Source organism: Pongo pygmaeus, chromosome 10 (assembly GCF_028885625.2).
Source record: "Pongo pygmaeus isolate AG05252 chromosome 10, NHGRI_mPonPyg2-v2.0_pri, whole genome shotgun sequence".
Taxonomy (NCBI): domain Eukaryota; kingdom Metazoa; phylum Chordata; class Mammalia; order Primates; family Hominidae; genus Pongo; species Pongo pygmaeus.
The window spans coordinates 35,151,992-35,166,654 of record NC_072383.2 but is presented as its reverse complement, the minus strand read 5'-3'; the positions used below and the strand labels follow the sequence as shown (position 1 = coordinate 35,166,654).

The window sequence follows — 14,663 nt, the reverse complement described above, 5'->3', positions numbered from 1 at the left end:
AGCCTTACAAGAAATGCTAAAGGGAGTCCCACATCTGGAAGTGAAATGATGATTACTATCAAGAAAACACAAAAAAGTATAAAACTCACTGGTAGAGCACATACACAAAGGAGAAAGAGAAAAGAATCAAACTTTATCACTATAGAAAATGACCAAATTACAAGGATGAACAATAAGAGGGGAAGAAAGGAACAAAGGATATATTAAAAAAAAATTAACAACATGACAAGTCCTCACCTATCAATAATAATCTTGAATGTAAACTGATTAAATTTCCCCCTTTAAAATATATAGACTGGCTGAATGGATTAAAAAACATGGCCCAACTATAGGTTACCTACAAGAAACTCACTTCATCTGTAAAGACACACATAGACTGAAAAGGTGGAAAAAGATATTCCATGCAAACAGAAACCGAAAGCAAGCAGGGTAGCTGTACTCATATCAGATGAAACAGACTTTAAGTCAAAAATGATTAAAAAGAGACAAAGGTGGTTATATAATAATAAAAGGATCAATTCAGCAAGAGTACGTAACAATTCTAAATATCTATGCACCCAACACTGGAGCACCGAGATATATAATATAAACCAAATATTATTAGATCTAAATGGAGACATAGACTCCAATACAATAGCTGGGGAATTCAACACCCCATTCTCAGCGATAGAAAATCAACAACAAATCACTAGATTTATACTGCACTTTAGGCTGGATGCAGTGGCACACACCTGTAGTCCCAGCACCTTGGGAGGCTGAGGCAGGCAGATCCCTTGAGGTCAGGAGTTTGAGACCAGCCTGGCCAACATGGTAAAACCCTGTTTCTACTAAAAATACAAAAATTAGCTGAGTGTGGTGGCAGGCATCTGTAATCCAGCTACTTGGGAGTCTGAGGCATGAGAATTGCTTAAACCTGGGAGGTGGAGGTTGCAGTGAGTCAAGATCATGCTACTGCACTCCAGCCTGGGAAACAGAGTGAGACTCTGTCTAAAAAAAACAAAAAACCAACTGCATTTTAGACTAACAAGGAGACATTTACAGAACATTTCATCCAACAGATGCAGAAAACATATTCTTTCATCAGCACAAGAAACATTCTCCAGAATAGACCATATGTTACGCCACAAAACAAGTCTCAACAAATTTAAAATAATTGAAATTATATTGAGTATCTTTCCTGACCAAAATGGAATAAAACTAGAAGTCAACAACAAGGTGAACTTTTGAAATTTTACAAATACATGGAAATTAAACAATATGTTCCTGAATGATCAATGAAGAAAATTTTAAATTTTATTTTCTTTCCTTTTCTTTTATTTTTTTCTCTCTTTTTTTTTTTTTTTTCTAAGACGGATCTTGCTATGTTGCCCCAGCTGGTCTTGAATTCCTGACCTCAGGTGATCCTCCTGCCTTGGCCTCCCAAAGTGCTGGGATTACAGACGTGAGCCACTGCACACAGTCTAAAGGTTGTTTAATGGATACCAAAGTACAGCTAGATATGGAGAATAAGTTGTAGTGCTCTAAAGCACTATAGGGTGACTGTAATTAACAATAATTTATTGTATATTTTCAAATAGCTAGAACAGCAGATTTTGAACATCCCAACACAAAGAAATAATAAATGTTTGAGGTGATGGATATACTAATCACCCTGATTTGATCCTTATACATTGTAAACATGTATCAAAATATCAAAATGTACCCTGTAAATATGTATTAGGTATCAATTAAATATGTATTAGGTATCAAGTATTAGGTATCAATTAAAAATAATAACAGCTGAGGCCAGGTACGGTGGCTCATGCTTGTAATCCCAGCACTTTAGGAGGCCAAAGTGGGAGGATCACCTAAAGTCAGAAGTTCGAAACCAGCCTGGCCAACATGGTGAAACCTCATCTCTACTAAAAATACAAAAATTAGCTGGGCATGGTGGCAGGCATCTGTAATCCCAGCTACTCGGGAGGCTAAGGCAGTAGAATTGCTTGAACCTAGGAGGCGGAGTTTGCAGTAAGCTGAGGTTGTGCCATTGCACTCCAGCCTAGGCAACGAGAGCAAAACTCCATCTCAAAATAATAATAACAACAATAATAATAACAACAACAGCTGGACACAGTGGCTCATGCCTGTAATTCCAGCACTTTAGGAGACCAAGGTGGGAGGATTGCTCGAGCTCAGGAGTTGAAGAACTGCCTAGGCAACACAATGAGTCCCCATCTCAAAAAAAAAAAAAATAATAATAAATAAGCAAATGTCTGATATAGCAGCCCAAGGATCTGGCACCAGAGTGTTCTCTGTCTCTGGCATTCATTATCTCTATTGCTGTCCTTTCTGGGAAACAGCTTTCAGGAGTTCTATTTCTGGGAAATTACAGGGACAGCCCTGACAATAATAAACATCAAAAACACTTGCCAGAGGGCCTCAAATGCCCTGAAAACAGAGTGTGCTCCCATCCTATGGAGCAGCAAATGCTTTATTGGGTCTTTTTTTTTTTCTTAAGTAGCTCTGAAGACGCAAAGCTAAACTAACTGTTAACATCCAAACACAGCCTGACAGTGTAGCTGCAAACTTTGCTCCTGATCCATGGGTAAAAGGAGCTCTCAGCTTTGCAGAAGCCTTATGTTGGTGCCACCTGCCACGGGACAGAAAAGAAGCACCTGTGAGCAAGAGCAATGCACTCAATATACCACTGCTGACTCCTAAGTGCCCAGAATTTCATCTAGAGAAGTAGCTTTAGAAGTTAGGTGATGAATTCTATTCATTTATTAAAATATAAATATAAATATAATATATATATTATATATAAATGTATATGTTGTGTATATATATATTATATATAAATGTATATGTTGTGTATATATATATATTTTTTAGGCAGAGTCTTGTTCTGTTGCCTAGGCTGGAGTGCAGTGGTGTGATCTTGGCTCATGGTAACTTCCGCCTCCTGGGTTCGAGCGATTCTTCTGCCTCAGCTTCTTGAGTAGCTGTGATTACAGTCATCCACCACCACACCCGGCTAACCTTTGTGTTTTTAGTAGAGATGGGGTTTCACCATGTTCGCCAGGCTGGTCTTGAACTCTTGACATCAAGTGATCCACCTGCCTTTGCTTCCCAAAGTGTTGGGATTACAGGGGTGAGCCACCGTGCCCAGCCATTTCTTTTCTCAAACAGAAGAGCAAAGATGAGGGAGTCTTCCAGCCTAACAGCACACCAAGGATATTATCTGCCTGCATTAGGAAGCCCCCAGGGTACACAGGATGGCAGGAACTTCCAATGGGGTGAATGAGAGTGACTTGGAATTACTTGATGTGATCCCTTTGGATGCTTCTGATACCTCCATGCTTCCTGAGGCTTTTCCACTGGGCTTGGGAAAAGGAGAACCCTTTAATATTTAGGAGAGCAGAGAAAGAGGGAGAATGGAGAAGCCACATAACATTCTTCCATGTTTTACTGGCTGAAAGGGCTGCAGATATTTTACATGCCCCTCAAATTGTCAACAGGCCAGGCACGGTGAATGACACCTGTAATCCCAGCACATTGAAAGGCTGAGGTGGATGGATCACTTGAGATGAGGAGTTCGAGATCAGCCTGGGCAGCATGGCGAAACCCCATCTCTACTAAAAATACAAAAATTAGCTGTCCTTGGTGGTGCGCACCTGTAGTCCCAGGTAATTGGGAGGCTGAGACAAGAGGATCACTTGAACCTGGGAGGCAGAGGCTGCAGTGAGCCAAGATCGCACCACTGCACTCCAGCCCGGTGATGGAGTGAGACTCTGTCTAAAAAAAAAAACCCCAAAACCCAAAATTGCCAACAGGAAGAAGGCAGAAGCAAAACAGGTGCTCATGGCTGCCAGAGATTTGTGGGCACTGCCTGGAGTAGAGGTCTAAATGCTGGCTCTGCATTGAAGACATGAGGGAATTTCTTTGTCTTGCTCTTGTCCTGGCTCCCTTTAACTGCATACCATGGTACCTCTTTCCTTTCTAGGTGATAATGCCCCATCCATAAGCAGGTTACTAACAAAAAACTCCTCTCCAAACACCTATGGGGGAAGGTCCCCTTTTACTGAGCACCGTGGCTACAATTTTAACAGTTACTGCAAAATAAAAGTTGCTACATTCTCATAATGATGGGTTTTCCCATAACCTGAAAAATTATTCACGGAGTGTCTGTAGCCAGGATGAAAAACACCCTTAAAGTTTAGATATGCATCAGTATTTCCCTCAAGAATAGCACAGGTTAAAGCTTTCATAAAGAGAAAACAAAAATTAGGAGTTGAAAAACATATAAGTATAAATTATTAGCCACAAAAGGGGGAAGTTAGAGAGAGACTATGAAAACATCTTAGTCTTGAGGAAACATACAATCTGAGAAGCAATTCTGCAGGACTTGGCTGAAAGTCAATGGGAGGCTGATCAAATGAAGTGATAGAAGTAGTGTAATTTGTCACATTAAGCATCTGCGACAAACCCACGTAGAATCCAAGGAATGTAGGTGATCTGACAAAAGGCCTCATGTTTAAAATTTGCCCTAAGCTTCCCCAAATCCACCAAAAATTTCCCTGCATGAGCCACCTTTTCAGATACAGTTTAGCTATCTGTTCTTGTGACACTAGGTTCATTTAAAGAGTTCTTGGGAGCCACATGCGGTGGCTCACGCCCATAATCCCAGCACTTTGGGAGGCCACGCACAGCAGGTGGATCACTTGAGGTCAGGAGTTCGAGACCAGCCTGGCCAACATGGTGAAACCCTATCTCTACTAAAAATACAAAAATTAGCATGGCTTGCTGCCATGAGCCTGTAATTCTAGTTACTCAGGAGGCTGAGGCAGGAGGATTGTTTGACTCTGGGAGGCAGAGGTTGCAGTGAGCTGAGATCACGCCACTGCACTCCAGCAGCCTGGTTGACAGAGCGAGACTGCCAAAAAAAAAAAAAAAGTTATTGGGGCTGGGTGCAGCGGCTCATGCCTGTAATCCTAACACTTTGGGAGGCTAAGGTGGAAGGATGGTTTGAGGCAGGGAGTTTGAGACCAGCCTGGGCAACATAGTGAGACATCATCTCTGCCAAAAAAGAAAAAAAATTCATGTTGAGACATTTTCTGTAAAAATAGAAAAAAATACCTGGGCATGGTGGTGTGCACCTGTAATCCTAGCTACTTGGGAGGCTGAGCCTGGAGGGTTGCTTGAACTCCAGGAGTTTGATGCTGCAGTGAGCTATGATTGTGCCACTATGTTCCAGCCTGGGCAATAGAAGGATACCCTGTTTAAAAAAAAAAAGCTGGACACACTGGCTCACATCTGTGATCCCAGCACTTTAGGAGGCCAAGGCAGGTGGATCACCTGAGGTCAGGAGTTCGAGAACAGCCTGACCAACATGGTGAAACCCTGTCTCTAGTAAAAATACAAAATTAGCCAGGCATGGTGGCACATGCCTGTAATCCCAGCTACTTGGGAGGCTGAGGCAGGAGAACCACTTGAACCTGGGAGGTGGAGGTTGCAGTGAGCTGAGATCCGGCCATTGCACTACAGCCTAGGCAACAAGAGCGAAACTCTGTCTCAAAAGAAAAAAAATCTCTCCTTTTTTTACTGTTACAATGACAATAATAGAGGCTTTTCTCTCCAGGAGCTCTAAGTGAAATTAATGAGAATTCTCACGACCCTAGAAAGAGAGATTTAAAAAACACATAGCACGAGTGTGGTGGCTCACAGCTGTAATCCCAGCACTTTGGGAGGCTAAGGCGGGTGGATCCCTTGAGGTCAGGATATCAAGACCAGCCTGGCCAACATGGTGAAACCCCGTTTCTACTAAAAATACAAAAATTAGCTGGGCGTGGTGGCACGCTCGCCTTTAGTCCCAGCTACTCCAGAGGCAGAGGCAGGAGAATCACTTGAACCCAGGGGATGGAGGTTGCCGCAGAGAGCTGATATCAAGCCACTGCACTCCAGCCTGGGCAACAGAGCCCATATAATTATTTGTATCTTTTCTTTCTTTTTTTTTTTTTTTTTTGAGAGGTACTTTCACTCTTGTCGTCCAGGCTGGAGTGCAATGGCGCGATCTCGGCTGGCTGCAACCTCCGCCTCTCGGGTTCAAGCGATTCTCCCACCTCAGCCTCCTGGGTAGCTGGGATTACGGGCCCCGCCATCATGCCTGGCTAATTTTTGTATTTTTGTAGAGACAGGGTTTTACCATGTTGGCCAAGCTGATCTTGAACTCCTGATCTCAGGTGATCCTCCCTCCTCAGCCTCCCAAAGTGCCGGGATTACAGGCGTGATCCACCTCGCCTGGAGAGTTCTCTTTTCTTTGAGAAGGGCAAGGCTGACTGGAATGGATTCACCCAAGTGCGGTGCGCATGCCCTAAAAGCATTATGGTTAGATCCACGTGAGACAGGTTAGTTTTACTGTTTGCGTTCCCCATGTGTTGTTGCCCATGTGTTGGTACCATGGTAATCCTGCTCAGTACGAGAGGAACCGCAGGTTCAGACATTTTGTGTATGTGCTTGGCTTTGTTGGCCTTGGATAGGCGGTCCTCTGCAGTCCCCTCCGGCGGGCCGCTCCGCCCCACGAGGGGCATGTCCCGCCATGCGCCGGGAACCAGGATTCGGTGCAGAGAGCCCCTCATCCTAGGAAACAGGCTGCTGCCAGAAAGGCGGTCACCCCCTGATCCATCACATAACGTGTTTTTGGGGAACCGGATGCTAAACTATTTGTAGACATCCTGCTTCTGGGTCAGGGTTTTCTATGGAGCAGAGCAGCTCCCTCGCTGCGATCTATTGAAAGTCAGACCTCCACACAAGGTTCTCTGCACCCGTGTGCGGGCGACCTGGTGATGTGGCGTGTCCTGTGTAATTCAGCCCTTGACATCTACCTTCCTTCCTTTCTCCTGTTATACCCGGAACCTAGTTCCCTCGCCCGCTCATGCCCACCGGTCCCGGAGCCCCGGAGCCCCGGAGCCCTGGAGCACGCAGCGGGTGTCTCTCGCGAGAGACCATCGGTGCCCGCTGTGGCTTCGGGAGGCACCCGTCCCCATCCGCGGGCTTTCCAAGGTGCTGTGCCGGGGTTTGCCGAGGTAGGGGTGTCGCCCGTGCTCGTCGTTCCCTCTCCAATTCCGCCTCCTCCCTGCACCCCGCTTTGAACTCCTTCATGGGCTGGGATCGGATTTATCGAGCCTGGTGAGAATGGCTGAGGTGTGGCTGTCAGAGGGTGTGCCCCTGCGGTTCCTGTCCGAGTAGTGTTCACGCATGCCCGGTGGTGGCCGTTGGGGTCACGGCCCCTCTACCCGCCCCAGGCACGCGGGAATGGGACATGAGCTAGTCACTGCCCTTGTGCCTTTCCTCCTCTCTCCGCTGCCCGGGTCAACCAGCCGACAGTGGCGGAACGGCGGGCAGGTCGACGGAGTTAGATGGCGGCAAAGGTGGGCCGGCTCGGTGTGATAAGGTTCCAACTGGGTCTGATCGCTTCTGTCCGCGAGCGCCGGGTCCACCAGATGTAGGCGGCCAGCGTTGGACTTGACGGTCAACTTGGGATTTCTAAGGTAGAACAGATCACTCTGGTCAGCAGCACTACCACCTGCATCCACTAGATGTCGTTCTTTCACTACGTCGTTTCTTCCTCTCCAATTGTTTCCACAGTACTTTCAGTTGCCCTTCATTTTGTTTTTCTTTTTTCTTTTATGTTTCCTATTCCTCTTTCTACACACTGAAGTTGCTGTTGTTTTACCTTTATTTTTCTTTTTTGAGAAAGGTTGGAGTATGAGAATGCATTCTCGGCTCACCGCAGCCTCGACCTTCCTGGGCTCCCTTAGGTGATCTTGCTATCTCAACCTTCCAAGTGGCTGAGACTGCAGGAATTGCTTGATTCTGGAATGTCAAAGCTGCAGTGAGCCATGATCACGCCATTGGCCTCCAGCCTGAGTGACTGAGAAAGACCCTGTTTCAGAAAGTAAGAGAGACAGGTTAAAGAAATAACTCCTTGAAATTATTGCTATTAATTGTGATCTAAATTATCTTTTATATTTTTATATTTTTCACTCCTACTATTTTATTATTATTGTTGTTGTTAGTATTTCTTTGTATTATTGTTTGTTATTATTTTTATTGTTTTTATTATTTAGTTATTTAGAGATGGAGTCTTGCTCCATCACCCAGACTGCAGTGCAGTGGCACGACCATGGCTCACTGTAGCCTCAAATTCCCGGGTTCAAGTTCGAGACCAACCTGGGCAATATGGCGAAACGCCATGTCTACTAAAATCTGAAACTGATATCCCCAGGGCCGTTGGATATGGCAGGTGCAAGTTCGGAGGCTGAGGCAGGCAGTTCGCTAGAGTTTGGGAGTTCGAGACCAGCCTGGGCAACAGGCCGCAGTACATTTGCCTGACCAAGGCCCACCGTAGCCTCCACCTCCCCAGCCCAAGAGATGCTCCCACCTCAGGCTCCAAAGGAGCTGGGACTACAGGCGCCTGCCATCATGCCCGGCTAACTTTTTAACTTTTTTTTTTTTAAGTAGAGACGTGGTCTCACTGTGTTGCCAGGGCTGGTCTCAAACTGCTGGACTCAAGCGATTCTTCCACCTCAACCTCCCAAAGTGTTGGGATTATAGGCACGAGCCACGTTGTGCTGCCTTGTTTTTTATTTCCTTCACTTTTCTTTTTTTCTTTCACTTTCTTTCTTTCCTTTTCTTTCTTTTCTTTTTCTTCTCTTTTTCTTCCTCCCTTTTTTCTCATTTCTCATTCTCTTTTTCTATTTATCTGTCTTTCTATTTTCTTTTTCATCTTTCTTCCCTTTACATCTCTGTCTCTCTTGATCTTTTTTGCTCTCTCTCTTTTCTCAATTTGCTTCCTCCCATCCCTCATCTGTCCGTCTTTGTGTGGATTCTGGAAGAGTCTCCTTATTCTGTATCCCCTGTGTATCACAAGCCTCTAAGACTTTTGCTTTGTTGTTTTTCCTCCTTGTTGCATAAAATGTATTCACTCTTCTTTTATTTCAGTATTCTGTGGACAGTCGAGGGCTGGAAAAAAAAACAAAAAACGGAAACATGAATTTGATTGGTTTCACAAGAGATATGGCAGACCAAAGAACGTATGATGAGTACTTTGCTAAATGCCCTGTTTATTCTCCCAACCGGGCTCATAAAAGTACGGATGCATTCGGTGGGTTGAGAGATCTCTATGTAGTCGTGACCCTGTAATTATACTTGATGAGAGCGGTGATGACAGACCGGCGGCACAGAAACTTGCCCTTCTTTGGTGCCAATTGAACATGGTGACAACAGATTCAAAATGGCCTATGTCTCAAGTTGAAGGTCCTGTTTTTCTGCTCTGGTCTTTAGGAACGAGTGGAGACTTCCCGTGCTCCACCATTTTCTTGCATTTTTCTTTTTACATACATTCATTCACTTATTTATTAATTAATTTATTATAAATAGAGTCTCATTCTGTAGCCCAGGCTGTGGGGTGGTATCAGCTGGCTGCAATCTCTGCCACCCTGGTTCCAGCGATTCTTCTGCCTCAGCCTCCCGAGTAGCTGGGATTACAGGCGCATGCCACCCTACTCTGCTAACTTTTGTTTTTTCAGTAAAGACAGTGTTTCACCATGTTGCCCAGGCTAGTCTTGAACTCCTGACCTTCAGGGATCTGCCCCTCCCACCCCCAGCCTCCCAAAGTGCTGGGATAACAGGCGTGAGTCACCGCGCCCAGCCTAAATTACAATTTTTCAAAATAAATAAGTTTTTAAAAAGTAAATAGGACATCACCTAGTGGCCAGTGTTATTGAAAGTCGAGGTGGCACTGAGGGGAAGTCTGGCCAACTTCACAGAGCCTGGGGCAACTGCTTTCTCTTTTTCCCTCCTGGAGGACCCTCCCTCTCTCCCTCGCTGCCTAGGGAACTTCCACTCTGGCGGGGCACCTGTTGTTCTTTCATACCCCTGGGAAAATGGTGTCTCGTTCTGTCGCCCAGGCTGTGGCATGGTCTTGGCTGGCTGCAATCTCCGCCTCTCTGGTTCCAGCGATTCTCCTGCCTCAGCCTCCCAAGTAGCTGAAATTACAGGTGTGTGCCACCCTACCCAGCTAACTTTTGTTTTTTTAGTAGAGACAGGGCTTCACCATGTTGGCGGCCAGGCTTATCTCAAACCCCTGACTTCGTGATCCACCAGCCTCAGCCTCCCAAAGTGCTGGGATGACAGTGGTGAGCCACCACGCTGGGCCACCATCATTGGTTTTAACTGGAGATTCTAGATTTGAGGCATACCTCATTCTATGCCACAGAATGTCTTCTTTATCCTGCCGACTCAGGAAAGCCGGGCTCCTTGTGATTCATTTCAAACCGAGAATCACCTCATGTTTGGAAAACAGATCCGCTCCCAAGTTCAGTGGAGGGATGTGGCATGTAGGACGAGGGACTGTTCCTTCTGATTTGGCCTGCATGGTGGGGCCTAGGACTGGAGCTCAGTGCGGATTGATGGCTCCCTCTACCTTGGGTTCTATTGTTCCCACTTGGGAACATGGGCCTTGGCAGATCCTGGCCCTTCCTGGCCATTAAGGTGCTGTCAGAAACCCCATCCCGATCTCGGATGTCCGGAATGACTGTGGCCCGCGCCTCTCCGGAAACATTTGAAATCTATCCTCTACGCGTGGTCACCTAAAACCACTGGAGTGCACGACACTCAGCCGCCATCCACCTCACTGCTTTCGGGAGAGAATGCTGAAAGTCTCTTGCTGATTCTCTCTTGACTCTAGTTCTTCAAGGGCGTGTGGTCAGGACCTAGTGAGACCAGAGGTATTAAGTCAGGCCGGGTTCGATGGCTCACGCCTGCAACCCCAACCGTTAGGGAGGCTGAGGTGGTAGGATCGCTTGAGCCGGGGAGCTCAGATCAGCCTTGGACAACATGGCTAAAACCCAAGTTGCTTGCCTGTGGTCTCAGCTACTCAGGAGGCTGAAGTGGGAGAATCACCTAACCCTGGGGTGGTTGAGGCTGCAGTGAGCTGTGATGGTGTCACTGCACTCCAGCCTGGGTGACAGACAGAGTGAGACACTGTCACAAACAGACGGACAGACAGACAACAGCTATATTATGTCGTTCTCAGGGTAGGAAGCAAAAATAACAGAATACACCATTTAAGATTTTTTTAATTTTAAATTTCAATCTATTTATTTATTAATTTTGAGTCCAGATTATGAAATCAGCTAATTTTTGTATTTTTGTAGAGACAAGGTTTCACCATGTTGCCAAGCCTGGTCTCAACTGCCTGGGATCGAGGGATACACCCACTGGGCTCCCGAAGTGCGAGGATGACAGGCATGAGCCACTGCTCCTGACAGCGTTGTTTTTTCTTCATTTTTTAATCACTTGTCTTTCCAGGAGTTTCACGGCAGAGTGTTTGGCTTGCTTGTTTAAATTCATTCTGAATAGAAATTGAAGATGTCAACTTCTGGCCTCATGGACTCTGAGCTGACGAGTCCCCTCATCTGTCTATCACAGGACTGTGTACGTAAGAAGTAAAAAAGTCATAACGTTTAAAATAAATAATTTTGTTGTACAGAAATAAACGGATACACTCAAAACACAGAAACGATTTTTTAAAAAGTTATCTTAGTCCTGGTGGGTGTGCCAGTGATTCTTTTAGGTTTGGAGTTTGATTGAGAGAATTTCCAGTCGGTCTCTGGATGGAATTTCCAGATGATCCGATGGGTGAGGACTTAGGCTGTGTCTTCCAGGGACCTTGGTCGATTAGTTGTGGGGACCACCTGGGAGGGTGCAGCGACCCACTGTGATTTGGGGGCCACCATCCTTCCCCTTCCCACTCCCCCTCCGGGCGATCCCAATTAATTCCGGGATGACACTCTCATTGACAGACGTCGGGCATCACCTAGCGGCAGATGTTACTCTGAAAACCGAGGCCTCAAGGGGAAGGAAGCTCATGGCTCCTGCGCACTGCCCAGGGCAACTGTGTCTTCTCCATCGCGCCCACCACCCGCCCACACCTCCAAGTTCCTCTCTCCTTGTTGCCTAGGGAATTGCCACCCTGATGACTGGGTCTGGTTGTTCTTTGATCACTTAAACAAAAAATAAATATGCTGGACACGGTGGTTTACACCTGTAATCCCAGCACTTTGGGAGGCAGAGGCGGGCAGATCATGAGGTCAGGAGTTCAAGTCCAGCCTGGCCAGTATGGTGAAAACCCATCTCTAATAAAAATACAAAAAATTAGCCAGGCATGGTGGTACGCGCCTGTAATTCCAGCTACTCGGGAGGCTGAGGCAGGAGAATTGCTTGAACCCGGGAGGTGAAAGTTGCAGTGAGCTGAGATTGCGCCATTGCACTCCAGCCTGGATGACAGAGTGAGACTCCGTCTCAAAAAAAAAAAAAAAAGCCAGGTGCCATGGCTCACACCTGTAAGCCTGTAATCCTAGCACTTACGGAGGCCGATGCGGGTAAATCACCTGAGGTTGGGAGTTTGAGACCAGCCTGACCAACATGGAGAAACCCTGTCTCTACTAAAAATACCAAGTTAGCTGGGCTTGGTGGCACTTGCCTGTAATCCCAGCTACTCAGGAGACCAAGAAAGGAAAATTATTCGAACCCAGGAGACAGAGGTTGTGGTGAGCCGAGATTGTACCATTGCACTCCAGCCTGGGCAACAAGAGCAAAACTCCGTATCCAAAAAAAAAATAAATAAATAATAATAATAATAGTAATAATAATAACACAAATAAATGAGTTTCCAGGAAAAAAAGAAAAAAAAACCCACAGTGACATAAACATACACCTCTGTCCTTTTGAGGCAGCAATGATGCTACAAAGTGATCCACCTGTCTCAGCCTCCCAAGGTGCTGAGATTACAGGCGTGAGCCACTGTGCCTGGCTATGTGTCATATCTATGTGTACTTTTTTATTTTAATTTAATTTTTGTATGTTTTGAGACAGACTGTCGCTGTGTCAGCCAGGCTGGAGCACAGTGGTGCGCTTACAGCTCACTGCAACCTCCACTTCCCAGGTTCAAGTGATTTTCCTGCCTTAGCCTCCCGAATAGCTGAGACTATTGGCACGCGCCACTGCACCTGGCTAATTTTTGTATTTTTAGTAGAGACAGGGTTTCACCATGGTCACCAGGCTGGTCTTGAACTCCTGCCCTCAAGTGATCCACCCGTCTCAGCCTCCCAAAGTGCTGAGATTACAGGCATGAGCCACTGCGCCCGGTTATATGTAATTTCTTAACTCACCTCATTTCTTGACTGGGGACCATGGGCATTTGGGCCACTTTCTCATGGAACTTACTTGTGCTTCAGGATCTGTTCGGACCCAATCAGGTCCACAGCACTTCCATGACATGCTGGAGTGTTGCTGTGCACACCCACTTAACATCCAGTGTGTGATGAGAGGCTCAGCTCACACGGTAACTTCGTGGCCCCACGGTTGGGCATTTGGTTTCTACTAACAGCCAGAGGCTAGTTGAGAGAGCCTATTGCTCCAAAGAAGAATGGTTATCTGCAGATAACGGCAGGGCCTTGCTCTGAAATCCTCAGGGCCTCCACTGTGATTCGGAATAGCCTATATCTCAAAAGGATGGTCCTGTTTTTCTGCTCTAGTCTTTAGGAACGAGTGGAGCCTTCCCATGCTCCACCACCTTCTTGCATTTTTTTACATTCATTTATTCATTTATTCATGTATTTTTTAGAGATGGGGTCTCCCTGTGTCACCCAGGCTGGAGTGTAGTGATAGGATCATAGCTCACTGCCACCTTGAACTGCTGGGCTTAAAGCGATCTTCCTCTGCCTTAGCCTCCCGAGTAGCTGGGCATACAGGCGCGGGGGTGAACCACAACACAGCACAACACCGGGTTAATTATCTTCCTTCTTTTTTAATGTTTTCTTGTTTCTTGTCTGAGACAAGATCTCCCTCTGTCACCCGGGCTGGAGTGTAATTGTTCCCGGACCAAACTGAGGATCGGGCTGCTTATTCTTGCGGCCTGATAACGAGATGCAGATGAACTAAAAAAGGAGGCAGTTTTTATTTCTGTGATCACTTACAGGGAGAAAGCCTAAAAATTTCGCCAGACTGACTCAAAATTACAAAGGTTTATAGAGCATATATACCTTCTAAACTATCTGTCTAAGTGTAAGAGACATCTAAAGATGGAAGCGATTGACTTTTTTTTTTTTTTTTTTTTGAGACAGTCTTCCTCTGTTGCCCAGGCTGGAGTGCAGTGGTGAGATCTCGGGGAAAAACGTGGCTGGCCGGAGTCCTCCCACAGACGACAGTGCCTTCCCGGCAGCATCTCCACCGGCCCCAAGAGGGTCGTGGAGTCGCTGGCTTCCTCCCAGGGTGCGTGTTGCGCCCACGCGGGGCACCCCAAAGCGGCAAGAAAGCCTTTGTGAGAAGGGAACAGGATGCCAGATTTGAAAGAAGACCTTGAGGCGGCACGGGGCAAAACGCGGTCAGTCGGAGTCCTCCCACGGACGACAGTGCCTTCCCCGCAGCGCCTGCGCTGGCCTGGGAGTGTCGTGGAGTCCCTGGCTTCCTCCCAGGGTGCGTGTCGCGCCCACGGGGGGGCACCCCAAAGCGTCAAGAAGGCCTCCGGGGGAAGGAAACATGACGCCAGGCTTGAAAGGGGACGTTGAGGCTGCAAGGGGAAAAAGCGGCGGGCCGGGGTACTCCCACGGACCACAGTGCCT

At 46.6% G+C, this 14,663-nt stretch overlaps 1 pseudogene; it reads right to left on the bottom strand.

Moving 5' to 3' along the window:
- The window catches only part of LOC129010687 (adenylate kinase isoenzyme 6-like), a 36,482-nt pseudogene extending 29,460 nt beyond the window's left edge, over positions 1-7,022 (bottom strand).
- Between the last annotated feature and the right edge of the window lie 7,641 nt (positions 7,023-14,663).